The sequence below is a fragment of the Ammospiza caudacuta genome, chromosome Z (genome assembly GCF_027887145.1).
Source record: "Ammospiza caudacuta isolate bAmmCau1 chromosome Z, bAmmCau1.pri, whole genome shotgun sequence".
Classification (NCBI taxonomy): Eukaryota; Metazoa; Chordata; class Aves; order Passeriformes; family Passerellidae; genus Ammospiza; species Ammospiza caudacuta.
In genome coordinates, this window is record NC_080632.1 from 26,311,606 (window position 1) to 26,325,267 (window position 13,662).

The 13,662-nt window shown below is 42.6% G+C and overlaps 1 protein-coding gene across 1 annotated transcript in view; it reads left to right on the forward strand.

Annotated features, from left to right (window-relative positions):
- The first annotated feature begins 2,110 nt into the window (after positions 1–2,110).
- ROR2 (receptor tyrosine kinase like orphan receptor 2) overlaps positions 2,111–13,662 on the forward strand; it is a 144,405-nt gene continuing 132,853 nt past the window's right edge. The window contains exon 1 of the mRNA XM_058823861.1: positions 2,111–2,173. The gene's annotated coding sequence lies outside the window, so the exon portion shown is untranslated. The remainder of the gene's footprint in view (positions 2,174–13,662) is intronic.

A 13,662-nucleotide genomic window follows, 5' to 3' on the forward strand; every position in this document is an offset into this window, starting at 1 on the left:
GAACTGATATTGATGAATTGAGCTACAAAAAAGGGGGGGTGGGGTGGATTAGTGAGGTCAGGATTTTGATGCAGGTCTCTGCTGTTAGTTATACACTGGAAAGTATAAAGAAAGAGGGAAGTAGATTTTCTAACACATCATAGTATACCTATAACTGGCCAGGCACTGTAAATCACTGGTATGCATCAATCTTTTCACCACAGAAAGGAAATTAAAAGTGCTGTAGTAGAAAAAGCATCTCCAGCACTGTGTCGACCTCAAGCCACTCATCATCAGAAAGATTAAATCAGACTCCCAAAATTTTTGAGGAGTGAGGGGATATTCAGTGTGGCAGGAAAAAGGATTAGGGTGATCAGGGAACACATAACTGATCATTTCAAAGGAAATTAAAAGATTTAGGTTCTTTAGTGGAACAACATAAAGGTTGAGGCGTGACTCTGTCATTTTATGTCATAGAGAGGGGAAGTGGGAAGGGTAGTAGTGGCACAAGAGAGAAGGAATATAAACTCATCTGAATATACACAGTCTGGAATCAAAGAAGCAAAGTCTGGAGCAGCCTTTAATCCAAGGAATGGAGTTTATAAAAAGGATCATCACTACTTTTCCCTTAGGTTTCATAAGTTTATGAAAGGGATTTTAAAATGTGTTGTTGTGATGGCAAGGGGCTGAATCAGTCAGTCCCTACATTCCTGCCAAAGAGGGATCAAGACCTCCCTTTGTCACTCTTAGGTGCCAGAAGAATTTTCAAGATGGAACTGGAAACTTGAGAGGAAAGAAGCCGAGTGCAAAAGAAGGAAGAAAGAATATGTTGTAAAGTTTGCCTTTGTTTGCATTAAGAAGCAAATGTAATGGAAAATTAATTTCACTAAAATTATTGTGAATTTAGAGCTTGATTTGAAGAAGAACTTCAAGGGATTTGTATGTATTCAGCATTACTCAGCATCAGATCTTTAGAAATGAAATCTAAAAGAACAGAAATGTATTTGCAGTGAAGACATCTAATTAAATATGCTGTTAAATTATAACTTTTAAAACGCAGAAATTAATTGGCTGAACTGCATCCTTGGAGTTTATATGAGGAGTTAAAAGAAGCCTGCTGACAGTTCTGCATTATCTTCGAATACCGATTTCTTTGAACTGCAGACGCAAACCAGGACAACTCCTTCTTCCCTCCTTCCCCCCCATCACTAAAACATCAGCTCGAAAAGCTTACTTAAATTGTGCTCAGAATGCTCTTATTTCTGGTAGTATATAACTTGGAGACATTTTGAAACTTTTTGAGAATATTTGGAGATATTTTGAAACTATTTTGAAATTGTCAGCAGAATCTTTTCTGCCTGCTGAAGACGGAAAGCAAACTTTACTTCTGACACCCCATCATGAGAGAACCCGTAGAGCACAAAGAAGACCCCGGCCGGCCGCACTGGTTCTTGCTTCTCCGAATACGTGCGGCGGGGCTGACGGCCCTGGGCGCTCTGGGGGCAGGAGAAACCGTGTTCAACCCACTGTCTTTAACGCTGCAGGGGCGCAAAACCTCTTCACTTGCGCAGCGAGGAGGAAGAAGGCAAAGGAGAAAAGCCGTAGCGGTTTTGGCCGATGTGCCTTTCGCCCGCTCCTTTTTGTTTTACTGGGGATTTTTGCGAGGAAGGTTGCAGGCTCCTGAGGCCTCTGGGAGCAGGACTCGCCTTTCAGAGGGGGCCCAGCTCCTGCTGGCTCCTGGTGACCGTCGAGTGCGGAGGGAAAAGTGTGCGGGGACTCGCCCGGGGCCGGGCTGCCCCCGGCAGAGGGTGCCGGAGCGATGGGACTGTCCCGGGCCCGTCCGCCCCCCGGCGCCGCTCCCCTCCCCTGCGCCGAGTCCCGGGTGACGTTCGGATGCTGGGGAAGGAGGAGGCGGAGGAGGAGGAGGAGGAGGGGAAAGGAGCGCGGCTTCCTCCGCCCCCAGTCGGGTACGGTCCGTTAGCGGGAGCGCAGGGCCGCGGCGGCGGAGCCGGGACGAGTTTACGGCATCGGCAGCGGACCCCAGAGCGCCCGCCGGCGCTGCTCCCGCGGCTCCGGCAGGATCAGTGCCGGGCGGGCAGCATGGACCCCGCGGCGGCGGCGGGACGGCGGGGGGCGGCGGGTCGCCTCCTGCTCCTGCTGGCGGCCGCCTCGCTCCTGAGCCTCCGCGCCGCAGGTAAGGAGCGGCACCCTGGCTGCAGGGGAGGATGCTTCTGCTCTTCGAGTTGGGGTGTACGGGGAGAGGGGAGGCCGGGAAAGCTCGTCCTGTTCCTAGGAGAATTGCGCGTATCCACTTGGGACCAGCGGACCCGCCAGCATCCCCAGGTGGTGATTCATGTTGGCTACTTTCCTTCCTTTCTTACCTTTTTGCTTTTCTTTTATTCCCCCCCCCCCCCTTATTTTATTGTCTTCCTTACTTTCTCGCTTTCTTCCGCCATCCTTTTATTCTTCTTTTTTTTTTTCCCTTTCTTTTTTTTTTCCCCCCTCAGTTCTTCTTGGCACAATGGAAACCTGATGTTGTGTTCTTTACGAGGGGGCGGGGGTTGGCTGGAGGCGAGGGCAGCTACAGTTTTTACCCCGAGCGCATCACCGCGCCCCTGCCCCGCTCGGGTGAAAGGCGCTCCGTGCCTCTTTTCGGCCGGCTCAGCGCTCCGAGGCTGGTTGGTCGCCACTGACGGGGGGCAGGGGGGAGGGAGAAAGAAGGAGAAAACAAAGGAAAGTTCGGGGTTTTGTTATTGCCGAGGGTGGATAGCAATGAGCGGAGCTTCCTCCTTCACTCTGCCCGCCTTCCAGCCCTCTCCTCGGAATGGTTATAATAATGCGTTATTATTTGGGACGTTGAGTGTTGCCAGAATCTCAGCGGGAACCAGGAGGGGATTAAAGTTGAGTGGGCGAGGGGGCAGCCGCCGCGCTTGCAGCTCATGGAGGCTCGGCGGGGTTTCTTTCTGTGTGTTTTTGGGCTTTAGAGGGTCCCATTTTCTCTGTGTACCTGGCCGACCCTCAGGGACTGAGGAGGTCAGACTCTGGGCTCAGGAAACACTAGGACGCGCGGTTCAGTGAGCTCCGCCGTTGTTTTTAGGGCTGAATAAGCTGTCCCTGTTAACATCTGACCTTGCGCCGTGGCAGCAGCGGTGCGGGTGCTGAGTAGATGCCAGTTTGTCCGGCATCTCCGAGGGTAGCGCCGTGATTTAGAGGCCTAAGGGAACGTGTGGGGTTGGAGAGCCACGATGGTGTAAGACAGTTCCTGTAAAAGAAGCCGCATAAACTTTTTTTCAAATTTTTCCCTCCTTCACTCGCGCCTAAGCTGTGTGGGGCTTTCAGAGCAGGAAAGGGGAGGCTTAACGTTTTCGTTTTCTCTGGGATGTGAAATGCACCGTCGAGGTAGGAGCTGCCGGATCCAGCTCTTTGATCTTTCACGAAGCCATTCTCTGGAAAATTGCCCTCTCCCCCTCTGCAGCAGATAAACTTTACTCTCAAAGTCCTTCCCGGGAGTCTCTGCCCACTGAGGCACTGAGGAAACAGAGGACAAGGCTGCACCGTTTCCACGCCAGGTTTGCAGCCCTTCCCGCTCTGTCCTCGCCGGGCAGCGCGGAGCTCGGCGGGTTAGCAGTGCCTTCCTCCCCCGCCTTTCCTGGCTTTGACTGAATTGCACCGACGTGCTGGAGGAGACCGATGATGTCTTTAAGGAAAAACAGTGATGCTGCAGATTAGAGGGGACTTGTTAATCAATTGCACGTTTGAAAGAGCTTTTCTTCCCTTTGTTGCTTTCGCTAATCCATTTAGCTCTCGCCGGGAGGTGACAGATGCCTATATTTCCTGTTATTCAGCTCCGGGGACCGAGGTCCTGCCATTTGTTGCTTTGCCATGAAGGGAGAGGGTCAGCAGAAAGCTAGAGGTCTGGGAGCTTTCCGGGGCGAGAGCAGGAGGCGGGCATGTTACAGCTCGCGGATTTGGGGTCAGTTCCCGTCGCCTTTATTTTTCCTAGAGCCTTTATTGCTCCCTTTGAAGAGGCTGCCCCGCTGCTGTGCCCCTCCTGCGGGCTCCGGGGCTCCGGGGGATCCCCCGGGGCCGCAGTGAGGATGGCCGTCATCCTCCAGCGGCTTTGAGAGCAGATGCCGGACTGTCTGTCCCCGTCCCCTCTCCGTCCCCTTTTCCCCGAGCAGCTCGCTCTGTTTCCCGAATGCAGCGGCAGGGAGGTGTGCACAAGCGTCCCGTGAGCTTCTTTCCTTCCTTCCTTCCTTCCTTCTCTTGCCCCCCGCTGCCGCTCCAGAACACGGTACGGCTGTGGCTTCGCGGCCGGGCTCTCCCCGCTCTCCCAGAGCCTCCCCGGGGGCGGAGGGGCTCCCGGGAGCCTCTGGAGCTGCCGCGGGGGAGCGCCCGGCGCCGGGAGGAGCGGGGCAGCGCACCTTCGTCCTTCCTTGTGCGCCACGGGCTGCCCCGTGCCGTGAGTGTGCTGCCATGCTCTCAGGAGACGTGTCCGGTTTCAGCCTTCTCGGAGGCAATATGAAATCATAAATTACCATTAAAAGAGTATTTGGGATTTATAATTTTCTTTTGAGCTCTACCTCACAAACAGGCGTGTGATAATCGTCTCAGCCGCCTGTGGAAAGTGTGGATTCACTCTACTCGATGGGCATGAAGTTTGAGACTCCATTTTCTTTGAATAAGCAGCGCATGGGTTGAGAGCCCATAATCACAGCAATAAATTCTTGTGTACTTCTATTGTTGAGGGGTATTCTTCTGTTTAATTAGATTTGCTTAATGGTAAACAGAGTATTTGTTAATCTACATTTCACTTAAAGGTTTATTTTTGACAATGCTATTTCAGCCTTTTCAGTGCTCACTTTTAGAATATGGCCAGGTGAGAGGCAACGTTGAAAATGGTGACGCACAATGGACCCGGCTTACAGACTTTTGCCCCCTTGCCATTAAATAGGAAAGTATGTTTAATCAACTGGAAGTTAATGCTCATGTGACTTGAGAAATATGCAGAATGGAGCAGAACGGAGAAAAAAACCAACCAAAACACCAAAACTCTGTCAGCAGAATGTCTAGGAATGAAAACGTAATGGTAACTCATGCCTATGATTTTGAGAGCCCTGAAGTTTGTAAACTTCTACCTATCTTCATAAAGGAGAAAAACCCTCTAATTTCAAACATTTGTACAATGTTTATGGAGAAATTAATCCAAGTATGGATTACTTCTGAATGCCTTTAAATGCTGAAGTGGAAAAATGTTGTAAAATACTTAAATCTTGAAAGTTGCATAAGATTCAGCCATAGCTCCATCCCGACTTTAATGCAAGAGATTCAGCTCTGGAAACTGTACACAAATCATCTGATAAAAGTCAGTCCATCTTTGAGTACAAGGAGTTCGCAGATAGCTTTTAATGAATTATATTGACCGCATTAACTATTTTTAGGTCAAATCTCAAACTTTTCTAGCATTAATTAAGTTGTTAGTTTAGTGATGAACTTTATCTCTGAGTCAAGAGTTGGCACTGATTTTTTTTCCCCCACTGAGTGTCTCAATTAAATTAAGCATTTGTACTGGCACTGCACTTTTCCCCTTAATGTCTTTGTTGCTGTAAACAGCACATAAAAGCAAGATGCTGGAAGAAAAGGACAAGATGAGAGACAAGGCAAATTAATCCTATTTACTGAGTTTTCAGTTGTTTGCAGAAAAGCTGATCTTTTTTCTAAACTCACTGCACTTTGTCTAAGGTGTGAATAGCTTGCAGGCATTGGCATGGAAATATGTTTGACCACTAATTAGGAAACTGACAGTCTTAGTCCACCAGCCAGTGAGAAGGAAGAGTAAAAGGAAGGAATGGTAAGAAATACTGGGTTTTGTTTGATAGCTGTGAGAATCTTCTGTATAGAAGACTTGTGGAGTTCTTTTCATAGCTTATTCTCAGAGTCTTAAATTCACATTTTAGATTCAATAAAAATATCTTTTAGTAGCACTCAGCATCTCAAGCTTTTAATCATACTTCTGATTGAGATAATTTATTTTAAAGGTCTCTTTGTGTTTATTTTTTTAACATTGCAGACGAAGAAAAAATATTAAGCAAACTTTTTTTCATTTTTTCAAAAATGGTTCTTTCTATAGATGTTCTCTGTTGCCTTGTGTGGTTGCTTAGAAGGAAGAAATGCTACTTACAGTATTCCATCTAATTTATAGCATCTGTCACTATGTTCTCTGTGCAAAGAATGGTTTGCTATTTAAGTTTGTTTATTCATTGTGAGGCTGTTGCTTTATAAAGGAAGTTGTCATTAGGCTCAGCATGTCTGGAAAGCATGCAAGCACTCAAGTCTTCTAATCCAGTGACTACAAAGTAGTTAACGCTTCAAAGAGAAGGAACGACAGGATTTTGTTGCACTGAAAGAAGATGCATTGTTTGCTAATCCTACTTTTAGTTGTTACTCTACTAAAGACTGCTACAGCCTCACTAGTAATCATTTGAGACAAACATGGATTTTACTTGAATTACTGTCTTTTCTCTTGGTTTAGTCTAAATGTAAGTAGTGACATGTCCCGTACCAGCTTTTTGCATTTACTTTTTCTGGGCCTTTGCCATACACCAATATTCACGTGCAGCATCCTGCTAGATAGTTTTGCTGATGTTTTCCACAGACTTGACTCGCAAATAAGCTTTTTCTCCTGACATCTGTTTGTCCTCCTTGGCCAGCTTGGGAAAGGACTTCCTCTTCCAAGTGATGCCAGCTGGTGATCTTTTTTTAAAAACTAAAAATGTCTGTACGTGACTTTCCAGGCCATAAAGTATATGACTTTCAAAAAGTCAAAAGGTGATCTCTTAGCTATGAATTGTGACTTTGTCTTCTGGATAGCAATGGGCAAAAGCTTTCATTTAAGAACACTAACAAATCTGCATTGTACTGAGAACAAGAAATCACACTAGAAATACATTTCACTAAGTAGTGCACTGATACTGTGATGGGCATAAGTAAATTAATTCCACCAGCGTTGAAGACCCTGGTGAGTATTCCACAGACAGTTCCATCCTTCTGAGCAGGTGTTAAATCAGTCTGTGTGTATCTCCTGGAGCCACTGGGCACATGCATCGGTGGTAGCGTGTGCTGTTCATGAAGCACAGAGAACATACTCCTCTGTGCTGATGGAATTCGCTCTCATTATATTGGTGCCTTCTGGTTTTCTGCAATGTGTGCCTGTGTTTGATGGTGAAGAAGGGTGCTATAGTAGCTGAGGGAGAGGAAGGGTATCACAGTATTACTGTTCTGTAGAAAGTTTTTAAAGAATGAGTGTGCCTGTCCCTCTGAGTCTAGAGCAGAGTTCCCTGACATCTCCTAAAGAGAAGGCTGTGTGGTTGGTGAGGGTACAGTTTCATGGACACCTGAAGCTCTTGTTTATTTAGCTAAATCAGCAAGCTGGCTCCACTGCAAAGTAGCCATAGAGAAGTGGAAGAACACATGGATGGAGAATTAGCCCAAGAGATAAGGCTTCTTCCACTGTAATTATTTTTGTTGAAGCAACCGAAAGATGTTTTGTCTGGGTACAGCTTGCAGAAACAGCAAAATGAAATTATTGGGGAACTGTTGAGGGTCACAGTTTGCCAGAGTTTGGTTTGCAAGTGTGAGTAACTGAATCGGGAAATTAGATTGGATCCCTGATTTGCCATTTTTTCCCTGAGTAATCCATCAATATCTCTTGGGAGACACATCTAATGGACCTTTTGGATTTGAAGTTTCTACTCAAGGTGTGATTTTAAGACAACAACAAATAGAATCAGTAATCTTTCTTGACCAAAAAGCACTATGTGTATATTGCAATACCTATGAAACCTCTACTGAACTTAAATTTCTGTCTTGTACTTTCTTTGTTAGACTTCCTTTTGTATGAATGGCATAAATATTTAATTCTGTAACTTCAGGTTACTTGTCTTCATCCCTTGCCACTTGTCTTCATCAGAACTGCTCTAGGGTGTTCATTTAACAGTTCATCTGGTAAGTATATTTTCAAGTAGCTTCTATAAATTATTTTCCTTGATTTTCACACTTTAACACCTTAACATTATTTTTTTTCCTGTGGTATTGTCTGTGTAAGAAGAATGGCTTGACTGGTTGTATAAAGAAGAGGTAAATTTTTGTAACAGTTCTAAAATTCTGAAGGCTTACTTTTCAAAACAATCTACAAAATTGTCTAGTTGAATCATTCATGAAACTAACAATGGATTGTTCTTACCAGAGCAGTAACACAGTCACATATTCAGTTATTGTGTAGATAGAGAACAGAAAATGTACCACAAAAGACAGGAGGAATTTTATTAATGCATCTTTAAGTATAAAAATTATGGTTTAAAAATAGTAAACTTGATTTCTACTGGTCAGAAACACTCTCCTTAGTCAAATGAATAAAGAAGAAGCCAAAAATCACAGAGCTCTACTAAAGGCAGGCTAGTGAGAGTGGCAGGCTGCTGCACAGATGGGGGAGATTGGTTTCTTCCATGTCTGCAACAGAATAGATGGATGTCATATCTTTAACTTGGTTGTAGAGGAGACACAAAAGAGTTTTTTGAAGAACAGAGTTCAGGGACAGCGATAAGCAGCCTAGGGAAATCCTAGAAGCAGGCTAACTCAAAGCACACGCACCTCAGGTGCTGGAGCCATATTTCACAGGAGCACCTTAACATTGCGCATTGAGGGACAGGAGGTCTGAGATGCAGCAGTGCCACCTCAGATTGGATGAAGATGTTGTGGGACCTTGCTTGTCTGTTCTTCTTCTCTTTGGAAGCAGAAAAAATGTCTGATTGTATAAGAATAAAATGTCTCTGGAGGAAAAAAGCCAAGAAGAACTGTCCTAGAAACATTATTTCAATTTGCTTGGATATGAATGAGAAATTATTCATATGAGTGTATCAAAAGTATTGTTGACTAGAGCAAGGTCTGAAAATGAGAAAATGGAAAAAAAAAAGAAATATGGTATTACTTGGCAGTCTTGGACTGCAGCAGCTAAGTAACTTAAAGTAAGTTCTGTCAATCTCTTGTATGAACCCAATAATAAATAAAACTGCTTGAAAGCTTAAGATGCCCTAACAATGTATAAAATTTTCTCTGTCATTCATCATCTGAAAGTTTAGGAAGAAATTACTGGATGTAAAGAGAATGAGATTCTTTATATTTAAAGCAAGAGAACACATATTCTGGATGATAAGTAAACAGATGGTTTTGCTGTGCTTGTTTCTAGTTTGGAAAAGTGACACAGCAGAACTGTGTTATAGAAAAAACCCAATACCACTAGACCTACTAATGTTGCAGCAGTGTTTCCATATATAATAAAATTTATCCCTTCTTAAAAATCCAAAAGTATAAATAGGCAAGTGAAGGCTGTAGACAGAGAACCCAAATATAATATCATATGTACTCTTTTATTTCAGGCAAGAACAGTTCTGTTCTGGTTCTAAATATGTGTTGGTTTCCACATTTTACTCACAAACTAGAGAAGCATTTTAAAAATAAAATATCCTTTTGACATGTGCTGCCCTGATGCATATTTGTCAAATAATACAAAACCTTGGAAACTGCATATCAGAGAGCTGACCAGACAAAAATTTGCCCTGCAGGATCCAACCCAGTTCTGGCCAGGCTCCCTGAATTGGCTTCCCTCCAGTCCCATGCATCCCATATCCACCAGCATTGGTTTGGAGAAGAGATGATGGATGGCTGGGAGGGAGAGCACATGGCAGCCCTGGCAGAGCAGCTTAAATTGCCGTGGAACTTCATTCTTGGAGACAGAAATTGGATATGCAAAAGTATCAACATTACTGTGGGAGCTAGAAATTTTGGAGACAGTTCCACAATATTATTGTAATTGATGGCTGCCTAAGATATGGATTGTGCAGAGTGAAGCTGAACCGGTGGGGTTGAAGTTAGAAAATTCTCACCTATCTCAAAAATCTAGTCTGCAAACAGGTGTTTGATTAGTTGTCAGATTCTCACCACAAACCGCCTTGGCCGTTTGTCTTTGTGTTAGAACTCCTGAATCTTCAGCAGTTGTTGCTTAAGCTGCATTTTAGGAGTCCACTGAGTTTTTCATTGCATTATAGATAAGATTAGATGAGCTTTGAAATTAAAAGTCGTAATAAAACAATAGAGTTTTTTCAGTACAAGAAAGAAGGAAATGGACAGAATCTAAGTTTTGTGAAAATTTGAAAGACCTATTAAATCTTCTTGAATATTCTGTAAGTTGAAAATGCCAAGAATCTTGTAGCATCTATCTGTAATTGGTTCTTTAAGTCTTACAACTCCTGTACAGAAATACAGATCATGCTTCTTTTGAGTAGATGTGAAACATTTCTTTCAGCAAGATGAAAAGAAAAAAAGGGGAGGAGTCTATGGCAGAAAAAACAGAGAATTCCATTCATATAAGAATTTTCTTTACTGGGGCGTGGGAAATTAAAATAATTTATGATACTCTAGGAACTTGATAGTTGAAGGATGAGCTTAAACATAAAAAAATGTTCTAAAAATTGTAGTTACAGCAGTGGTTAATGATGACTCCTCCATGGTAGACCAGAAAACCTTACAAAGGGAAAAGTGGTAGTAGTAGATAAAATTGCAAGCTTGAATAGGAGCTGAACCAAACCTACATGAGAAAAATGTATCTGCTGTTGTTTAAATTTTAAAAATAACAGGGCTTCATAGCTCTGCCTGGAAACAATTTAATACAACAAATTGGGGTTTTTTTAAAAGTATTTCCAGCCTGACCAGAAGCAGTACTTAATAAATACTTGAAAGGGTGAGTCTGTTCTTTGGACTTGGTTTTGCAGACTCAGTGAATTTGGATGTTTATATCGGAAATTACAGGTAGTAATCCAACCCATTTTTTCTAAAGCTGATCTCCCATTTATCTTTTTCTCTCTGAGTCAGTGTAGAAATATGATTCAGAAATCCATTCTTTAATGGAGGTAGTAGAGAAACTGTTAAAAGTTCATGATGCTGCGGTTTTCAAAGCAACAGAAAAAAACCCCACCGTGGTTCTTTCAAAGTTTACGTGTAGAGAATTTTGGATAATGCTGCTCTTGAGAAAAACACACTTATTTTGCTAGTGTTTTATTTAAGAACATATTACATGTAGAAAATGTTTTGAAGAGGATCATGCTAGTCAAATGCAAGGGCATACAGAATTAGGAAAGACAGGTTTCAGAAGTTACACTGGTCTGTAATCCAAAAGCCAAATTTAAAGTCAGGATCAACTTGATTCTGGAACTTGAGGATGATGTGTTTATGCAGGAAAGAACTGCAGAAACAAAGGTGTTGATTTATAGCATATTTTCAGAATTACAAAACCCGGGAAATGTTATCTCACATTTACTGAATACTTACTGTGTTCACAGAGGCAATTATTAGAAAATCTTAGTTCAATGTGAAACCGAAGAGTAAACAAGATGCAGTTTTCTTCCTGCAGTCAAGGCCTTATTGATCAGTGCAATACTTGTAATGTCATCTTTACTGGTACTAAATCATATTGGTGTGGATTTATAATTTCTAGAAGTAGAAAAAAATCAAAACTCAATACTGTGGCATTAGGCTCTGTGGAAATTTTTGTAGTGCCTTTACATCTGTTATATTTTCTAGGAAGATCAATGTCTTCTGTAAACACAGTATGAAATAGGGGGAAATAGGATCTAGAAGGACTTTTAGAGGTTAGATTATTTATTCTTCAAGACAGAGTCAACTTTAGCTGGCATGACCTGTTCTCCAGAGGTGACAAGAGCAGAGATTCAGTGACTTCCACAGGCAGGCATGCAGGCTTGTGATTGCTTACACTTGTTTGCAATCCAAGTGCATTACTTCCTGTAACAATTTATTCCTCTCCTTTTTGCAATTGCAGTTGATTTTATTTTTCTGATTTCTGAAATAGTTCCTCAAACTTTTACAGAAATTCTTCCCAAAAATTATCTTGTCTCCTTGTAGATATCTCTCTCAATATTCTCTTCACCACTACTGTGTTCTCAGCCTTTCCTCTTGCATCATATTTTCTGAATCTTAGGGTTGTGCTCATTCTTCTCTATTGGACCTTCTCCAAAATGTCTTTCTTGAAGTTTGCTAACCAAAACTAGTATGTTCTAGCTCATGCTGTACCAAGACCAGCTGAAGGAAGATGATTGTTTCCTATATTTACTGGATGATGTTTTATTTCCCAGATTGAAGCATGACTATTTTGTGGCAGGGTGGCCTTGCTAGAGCTCTGATCCACTCCAGATCTTTCACAAAGAATTGTTGCCAAGTCCCTGTTTGGTACCAGTGAAATGGTTTAAGCAGGAAACTTTCTGCCTGTCTTCGCTCTACTGTCTGTCTTTAGTCCCACCCTCTCCATACAATTCTTTTTTGCTGGTGTTTGATTCCATTTACTAACACCAGAATGTTGGCAGCACATAACAGCTTGGTGTTGCCTATGGGATTCAGTAAGGCAGATATCCATAGCACTGAAACTTGCGACTCTCCATTGTTTCATTAACCACAGAGACTTAACTCCAATGGTTTTCTAAGGAGCTGTCATTTGCCTTTGTATAAAATTTCATGTTTCACCTGTGAGAATGCCATAGGTAGCAGCTCCTTCCCCACTAGCGCCTTCAGGCTATCATTCCATAGAGGTTAATAGATGTCATATTATGGTCTTCAGGAGCTAAACTTCCAGCAGCAGAAGCTCTTGTAACACGTGTAAGTCTTCTTCTGTGGTTTCCTCTTAAATAACTTGGCTTTTTGTAACTTTCATTTCTATAACTGTGGTAATGTACATTTTCATGTTGTACCAGATTAATCAATTTGAAAGGCAGAGAGTTCATACCTGCCTATTTTGAGAAACTGATTTTTTTTTCAAAGTTCATGTAAAGCCCATAGAAAATTTTGCAAATGACAGTTTTCTCTCTCTCACTCTTAATATCATGCCTGCATCAATGTAATGGACTAAAATTGTACCCCTTAATGTCATACAGGGTCATGTATTCCTACTTCTTTTACTCTTCAAAGCCCCCTGTTAAGTGAGTAGTTGCATGTTGCAAGACCAAGGCAATTAACTAAAACTACTCTAGCTTTGAAAACATATGATATAAATTCATTTTTAAGCATTAATACTTACATGAAATAAGTTATGGGTTTAAAATTCTGGAACTGATGTAAGAATAAATAAATGTAGTTGTCATTGTCTCTACAGTGTTCTCCTCATTTCCTCTGCATCATCCAGTCCTCTTCCTTCATCTTATTTTTCTGTTCTTTGATTTAATAATTTTCTCTATAGCATGTTTCCTTCTGACATTTGGGTGTTTTGTTGTTTGACTGTTTTCTTTCTGACTCCCATTAAATAACACTTTAGATCTTAAGAATTCACAGATGTGCTGTGGTTGCCTACTAAGTGCTTCAGTCATCCACAGTGGCTGTTCCTGGCTGTCTGGGAAAAAAAGTCCCTGGTCAGCAGGTAGGAAAAATGCCTCCAAAGAGATGATTTTCTGTGACTGAACGATTAGCATGCTCCTTTGCAACTCTTGTTGCTTGAGAAGCTGCTGGTATCAGCACCTGTACTTAATTTAACATGAAATAGAAGACTAAAGTTAGGAAAGAGTGGTATGGGAACAGGTGGTGTGGAAGGACATGTCTGAGCAGAGTGTCTGGACTGTGATCCAGTTT